The following is an 8,807-nucleotide window of genomic DNA, read 5'->3' on the forward strand; positions in this document are numbered from 1 at the left end:
CCCCAATTGCTATCCAAGAAGGTCCCAAAGGTTGGTTTTAAAAAAAAATTGAGAGGTACCCCAACATTTTTTTTTTATTTAATTTTTTACTCTCATATAAAAAAAAAACGCTTCATTGTTTACCAGTCAATGATAGGTTGTCACTTTTACCCCAGCCAATGTAACTCTTAAACAGCCCTTCACAGTTATAGTCACTGTCATCCGTCATACTAGCCCATGTTGCTGTCACTTCAGCCTTTGGCATTGTCACTACATCCCTTGTTACTTTTATTTAATATTAACCTTTTTTCATGGTAATTTTATTTTCATTTTTATTGATTACTGTTTTTAAATGTTAGCTGTGATGAACAGTATGTTTATAATAAGGTCAATGTATTATTCTTGAATTTGTATTATTCTTGTTTCTCCTTCATGTTCTCCTGGTTATGTTGAAATATATATTGTATTAAAAAAGAATCAAATAGGAATTTACCAAGCCTTGGGATATTTGGGTATCTTGTTTTCAATCATTGTTTATACTTTATTACACATTACTAGTTTCCTGTTCAATAAGACTATGGTACCCAATTTTTGTTAAATCATTGCATGTTTGTTTGAACAGTTTAAATTACAGCTATGACACCTACGGAACTAAATAAACAAGGTGGAAAAATTGTTTTCTTTTTTTTTTCTTTGCATGTGATGGACACTAGGTTTATTCTTAAGTCAATGTATTTTTCTTGTTTTTTTCTTCTTTTTAAAGTGGATATCATGGTTTAAATTTAGATTGGTTTATGTTTGAATATATATTGTATTAGAAAAAGAATGAAATAGAAATTTACCAGCCTCTGGAGATTTGGATACATTTTTCGCAATCATTACTTACACATTACTAGTTTCTTGTTCAATAAGCCTACTGTTCCCACTTTTTGTTAAATTATTACAAATTTGTTACAGGATCTGTTACAACTACAACACCTATTGAACTGAATAAGCAAAGTAAATGTGGAAAATTTGTTTACTTTCCTAATGTGATTTTATTTTTTCAAATACTATGTTTATGCATTACAAACAGTAAAACACACTGTTTTCGTTATACAAGTTTATGTTTGACCATAAGTAAAAGTTTACCCTGTTTTTTGTACTGCTTTCTACTTTTTAAATGTTTACATGATAATTTAAAAATACACAATCTCTTGTTTAAAAATTACTTACAAAATTAACTACATATTCTACCACATAGTCTATCTTTAGATACTGTTTAGATACTGTACATTTTCAGTTCCAACTACTGTTTTTCTTTTCTGACACTGGTATTTCACTAGGTGTTAAACCTAAAATTATATCGAAGCCTATCACAAACAACACTTCCTTACCAACTGGATCGCCAGCTTTTATGTATATACCGTATATATACCACTACTTGTGGAAGAAGAAAAGACATAAAAGTGTCTCACATGGACAAGCATCTTATAAAGAATAATTTTAAAAAATCTGTAGGTTTTGAAATAAAAAATTTGTCACATTATGAACTATCAAGCACCAAAATAGAAGTATTGAAGTTAGGTTTAAACTTTTGTTGTGTAAAAAAAAGTAATTTATCATTGTTAAACACATGATAATATTGCACCTAATTTGATGGTAAAAGTCATATATTTAAACCTAACAACCTTATTAAACAACAAATTAATTTACTTTTCGGACCCTACAAAACACAAAGACACACAGAGATATATTATTACAACTTTGCACAAACTGAGAGCAGGCAACACGGTTTTGTGTTGGAGAAAAGTCCTCCAAAAGAAAGGAGCTCCTATTTTACACTAGAAATCATGTATTTAAAACTAAGAAAGAATAAAAAATTAAACTATTACAAATTAATATTTGCAACCAACAGTCAAAACAAATATTTAAAGTTATTGATACATTTTTAAGGGAAATGTTTAATTCCTATTAAACAAAAATAAATTGAGCAAACTCCAAGTGTAAAATTAGGATGAGGTTCATCTATCGGAGACACGTTTGCAGCCATTATAGGGGTTCCATCTTATTTAAAACTTAATAAATCAAAAGGTACATTCCCATAAAACAGTTGTAAACATGTTGCAACATGTTTATTTACTGAATAGAAAACATTTTGACCCCATATGTTTTGCAAACTTCAACAAAAAAGGTGTAGTGTTCATACTTATTTACAATTCCTTTTAATGTACATAAGACTGGGTCTACACGGACTGCTTCCCAGTTTAAGCTGAGGCTTTAAAAGCCCATGTTTGAAATTCCAATGCATTTCAATGGGCTAATCTACACCAGAACGTTTCCTTGAGGTACGTTTTTTTAAGCGTTATAGATGACGCTCCTTGCAGCATTTTAAAAATTAAAACGCAGGGAAAACACGGATAAACACCTCCATTGATTTCAATAGGGCCATTTTGACAAGTTTTTCACCTTTATGAATGCTTGAAAACATAATCGCAGTGAAAACGTGGTAAAACGCAGCATAGACATTTTCCAGGGGTTTAGCGGTTTTAAAGGCTTTAAAAAGCCTGAATTTCAAACATGAGCTTTAAAAGCCTCAGGGTAAGCCCCGGGGAAACAGTCTGTGTAGGCCCAGCCTAAGACAATCAGACCTTTGAATAAAAAGTATATACAAACATATTATAGAAATTTCTGATGAACATTTTTTAGTACAAGTTGGGAGGCATTTTTCTAGCTGTAACCCTGATGGAACCACTTGTTTAGTCCTGGTTATACACCAAAATCCGAGATGGGGATAACCTGAATAAACTAATTTTACTCATTATATTTATACATTACAAGTCTTAAATCATCTGGTCATGAATAAACGAATGTTAAAGAATGCTAGATTTTATGTAATGTTTGTGATATGTTTATACAAATACCTAAAGGATAATAATATTTTTGAATCAATATTTTTATTTTAACAAATGTGGTGTTTTGTATATGTACAGTTATAAAATTTTTTATACTGTGCATTCTTTTGGTATTAGAATATCATTCAGACCCATTGAGTTTATTCACACATGTATTTTCTCTGAATGGTATACATACGGTGGTGATTCCATTTTACATGTTTTGTTTTTGTTTTTGTTTTTTTTAATGCCGACTGCATATTCCATCCTCAGCTCTGGTTTTTATTTACATCCTTTGGGTGACAATACATACTTTTTTCATGGTCTATTCATTGCATTGCCATGCTTTGCTTAGTTTAGTTTCCAGTAGACAAGTCTCTTGGGTGAGCAGGCAATTTTCAAGCAACAGAGATAGGGTTGGATCCATACTGTAGACATGTGAAGTTCACACTGCCAGGATCCACATGATCAGGCTGCATGAGAACCATGAAACTTTAATCCATGGTTGGAGAAGAACCATTGTCAGTGTATCCTGGGTTCCATATGTCTTGCCATTACAGAAAGAATTTTCTATTCTGTTCTTCCAGTTTGATTACTCATTACAATACCCTAATCCACAGCTCCATTTGGCTTTCCTTCCTTTTTCTATTCTTTGGCATGGGGTACCAGGAAAAGTAGGTATGTCTGGATACCATATGGGAAACCTACACATGTAAAAGCACTGTAGACGTGATTGGGTGGCTGTGCAGCTGCTCCACTTCTTCAAGATAGCTTGAAGCCTTCCTTTAAATTATTACCTCAAACCTTTGAACAAACACTTGGCTGACATGTAATATTCCTAACCTATCACCATTCACGTTACATATATATATTATATATTTGCCAAGGGTCTTTTGGTTGGTAGTATTGCAGGTCCCATAAAAAAACATGCTAAAAACGTATAATACAGAAATGATCGAAAAACATATGTAAAGTCAAGTATGACTTTTATGAGCCACTACTAATGCTTCATTTTTATAAATATAAATTTAAAAGACTTTTCAGCTGTCACAGACAACCTTTAATTAGGTTTCTTCTTTAGTTGCTGGATGTAGTCTAACATGTGTTCTTAGTTAAAATTTTTAGGAATCGATATGCTGTACTTGATGATTTACCGTAGATCCTATCAAAATTGCAGAGATTTGGCTGCTGCTGACGTCACTGAACATAATTACAAAGCTTAATCATACTTGCTCATGCTCAGAAGTATGTGGCTACTTATTTAGTAACAAATAACAAAGAATGTGGTTCACGTTTATTTGAAAGAAAAGCTTTAGTCTACAGGAAACTTACATGTCTTTGGAATTATAAAACAAAAAAAAAAAACAAAAAAAAAAAAGGAATATTTGTTTAATCTGCTTAAGCAGGACTGTGTTTGATGTCCTTTCTTAGGTACACTTCACTCATTTAGCAAAGGATTTTTTTTTTAGAATAGCTGATTTGTATTTATAAAAAATCAACTTGTGAATTAATATTTTAACTGAATGATAAAGGCATTTGATATATCTAGAGTCTATCATGTGAAGCTGCTTGAGCCCCTACACTGTGCCTGTTGGATTTAAGATAACAAAATAACACATGTATGATCGTTCAAATCAAACAGGGTTTTATTTTGGTGTTATGATTGTTCAAAAAATATATTTTATTTACTAGAATTTTTTTTTTACATAAAACGAAGTTAAAAAAAATTGCGTGATCAGAGCATTTATAGAGCAGTAGGTAACTGCAAACTATTTAATCGTATGGGGATCCTCACCATCTATACAGCAGTACCCCTTTTTTCCCCATGGAAATAATGCATTTGTGTCAGTGGGTTGAGCTGTCTAATCTGCATTGAGGTTCATACCTCATAACTATATCATTTTGCAACAACTCTATGTTATGTGTGTCCTTGCTGTTCCTTCTTGACCACGCAGCTGCCACCAGCCATGTAATTGAAATTTTGGTTGCCAATATGGCTCTCAATAAAGGACCAGGTGAAATGCCATCATTACATCGATAGGTTGCAAAACAAGAACTTGCAATAAAAAGGACATAATTTACAGTATGATTATAAAGTTATTAATAATGTCTCTGGTCCCAACTCCACCCTTACGTCCTTGGCCCTGGACCCCACAGACACTACTGTGGTGAATTTTATCTGACCCCCTAGTAACATGTAAATAACAATATATATGGTGTTCTGCATGTTGCATTTTAAAACAATATACACTTTATGTGTAATCAGTTTGTCATTTTGACCCAGTTTCTAAGGTTGTTCATAGCCGTATTGCCTTATCTCCTAAACTGCACATTAAAATTATTTGTTGTCTATAGCTTTGCTACCTGAAGATTATTTAAATTATGTTTGTGCCCAGCATTAACAGCTATGAAATTCTGGCCATATGCAATTCATGGTTATTGTTTTGCACTTTCAGACTGTTAAATGAATGCATTTAGTTCTGAATGGAATGGGAAATGGTGAAACTTTATGTTTTACCTGGTGACCATTATCGCTGAAACCAAAGGTGAGAGAAAATGTCACATTTTTCGTTGCCTCCAACAGAGATAGATAAAAAAACTTTTAGTGGGGTACTTGTTCAGATGACAAATGTCAGTAGTGAAGCATGTATACCTCTCACCTATCTGCCTACTTCCGTTTTTTGACATGCCCCCTGATAGGCACACTATATCCAGCCACTTGTTATCAATAAAACTGAATGTGCCCTTTATAAATCCAAAATGCCTATTCGATGAAGGCATTTATAGTGATTTATTGGACAAAATCAGGCATGATTTTAGGAGCAGAGCTGCATTAGTAAAAGCTAATATAAAGAGAATAAGAGAAAAAATGAATTTGATTTGTCCTTTAAACCCAATTACCCTTGCATGATACAAGGCTAATCAATCCACCTTTTTCCAAAGGGGGAGAAGCTTCTACTAATACAGCTACAAACAACCTATATAAGGGTATATTTTGCTGTTTGTACCACTCCGGGGATACGATAATTTCCTTTTCTGTCCTAAAGACACAACAGAAAAGAGAAGAAATCTCCTCAAAAAAACAATACTTTATTTGTCAGTATTTCCTGGAAGAGATATCCCCACTGAAGGCCTTTCCCTCACCTATTGCTCACCAGTGTCATTGAAGATGCTTGATTTCCCCCCACATTCCATATTAGTAGCAATGTTTTTCCCTTAAATAAAAACTTTAATACAAAATTGGATACTGAAATAAAATATGGAACTGAATGCATGACACATACCAGACACATAATATGCAATGGGAAGTGAATAATGAATGCGGTCTGAAAAAGAAGTTTCAAATCTCCAGGAAGTATTTACAAGTAAAAAAACATATTTTATTCTGAGAAATTATTAAAATTATTATATTTTCACAAATTTGCTAGGGTAATGGCTTCACAAATATTTTGGAAAGGAAAATCATGGAAGATGTTAGTTAGCACTTTTTGTATATAAGGTCAGTAAAGCAAAGTCAGGCTTTTACAGGCAACTTATCAATTGTGTAAAAGAATAAAAATAATTTATTAGGTAATCTTGTAATAAACTAAAAACTAGACATAGTTTCACTGCGCTAGGATCTTCACTAACACAGTGCTGCTATGCTAGATCTTTGTATCAAACTCAGAATAGATAGTTAAAAATAAATGATGTCAGCAGAAAATGTCTTGGTTACTGACGCGTTTCGCCCCAAAGGGCTACTGCAGGGGATTAAGGATACCAACAACTATAATTGTGTTTATAGACTTTACAATTTGACCATATAATGTAAATATATGTAATCACGCTATTAGAAAAAAGAAGAAAAAAAGCACTTTTAGTATTCTCAAATGATATTTCAATAAAATAATATCGGGTGATCTTGCCTCAAAGGTTCAGGGACTACCTGTTATAAAAAAAAAACTCCTTGTATTCTAATTGTGCTCTTGTGTTGCTGTCATCTCAGTTAACATATAGGGCCTGATTTATTGAAGCTTTCCAAGGCTGGAGAGGATACACTTTCATCAGTGAAGCTGGGTGATACAGAAAATCTGTAGGATTTCTTCAAAGTCATTTGCTATTTTCTATCCAATGTTTTGAATCCTGGGCCAGATCCAGTTCAGGTTTACCATGAAACTAGGACTGGAGGCTTTATCCTACCCAAAGCTTTACAAAGGCTCAATGACACTGACTAGAACTTATGTATCCAAAATCAGGGGTGAGAAGCTAACTTTGACCTCTTCAGTCTGTTTGATTGTATTTCCTTTTTTTATAGTACATATAATGTGATATAAATTTTGTTTTGGAAAAGGAAACACTGGCTTATAAAAAGGAGCAGCATCATGCAGAAAGCTTCTTTAAACTTGACTAAAACAGTTACATGGTTAAAAAAACTTGACTTGAACCTGAACATGTGTCTGTTATTTTCTATGTATCTGTATCTCTCTTGTAAAAAATTCACAATGTATTTTTTTATGCTATCACATTTGTTTGTGCATTGTGTCATATATAGATGTTTTGCTGAATTAGAATTTTGTGATCAAAATAACATATTATAGAAGTAGAAATCACACTAATTTCCTCACTCGAGATGGAAAAGCAGTAGTTTCAGCAAACTGTGGTCTGTGTGGCCACCAGCAGATGTCTCTCCTAAAATTGTAAACAGCAGCTGGCAGTTTAGATATGCTGTATATTCCCTCTCTCCACCAGACATTCACTTCAATGTTAAAGTCCCTTCAGCCTGTGTTAAATCCCCAGGTCCTGTTTGTACCCAATTAGTTTGTCTAGCCCACTTTTGGGTATTGTTTGTATAGTTTGTAAATGCAATAGTATTATGTTCCTAAGAAGCCTTCACTTGATATTTGCTTGTATCGCTTGCTGTATTTTCTTCATTTCACTTTACTATGCTGTGTCATGTGTACTTTGTGAATTAACATTTTTTCCTTAATGAACACACTATATTTTGATCCACAGATGTGAGGACCGCAACTGCGCCCCCCCTGGCCCCCCCTGATGCCGGTAACTGGAGGACACCTAGGGGTATTCAAAACCTCCCCTATTGGGAGATATCTGTGAATCATCTCCCTTCATACTAGAAGCATTCCCTGTAACCCCGAAACAACTTTCACCAAATAGGAGCAACGTTTATACCTGTATGAGCTTGCGACAAGACCTCTTGTTTTTCCCTTCCCCCTATCATAAACATGACACATGTGCCCGATTAAGGATAATATATATCTACAAATCAGAGCATTGAACTTCAGCACATGTAGCACCACCCCTGAGGAAGCCCAGGTTGGGTGAAATGTGTCGGGTAAACGAGGTTGCGTAAAAATACTCGCATGACATGCATTCTTTGCACATATCGTTTCGCATAATGCGACACGTTTTAAAAAAATTCTTACAGACAATAACATATGTAATAAGGCCAGACAACTTGATATTCAGTGTTGATCCATCTGTAGTCATTTATCAGTCCTTCTGTACGCCCTTTAGGTTGTCAGTGTATCCAAGAACATTCCCCAAGGATCCAACATTCTTGCTTCCAGTCATTGTGCTCTTCCATGATGGCATAACCCCGCCCACTCTCCTATTGCAGATCTGAGCCTGCGATGGGAGATTGGGGGGTTGTGTGCAGTGACACAGCCGGCCCACTCTCCCTTAGCAAGCTCAGAGCCTGCAATGGGAAAGTGGGTGGGTTGTGTGCAGGGACACAGCCCGCCCACTCTCCCATCGCAGGCTCTAAAGCTGCGTACACACTGCAAATTTTTCTCGCCCGATAATCGGTATCGGCCAATTATCGGGCGAAAATCTGCCGTGTGTACAGTCGGTCGTCGTCCATCGTCCGACAACCGTCCTGGCGGATCCATGGACGATGGACGACGACCGATCCTAATGAAAGGGAAGGGGAGAGCGCGCAGCAGGGTGCCGCTCCGT

This window comes from Pyxicephalus adspersus, chromosome 3 (genome assembly GCF_032062135.1).
Source record: "Pyxicephalus adspersus chromosome 3, UCB_Pads_2.0, whole genome shotgun sequence".
Classification (NCBI taxonomy): Eukaryota; Metazoa; Chordata; class Amphibia; order Anura; family Pyxicephalidae; genus Pyxicephalus; species Pyxicephalus adspersus.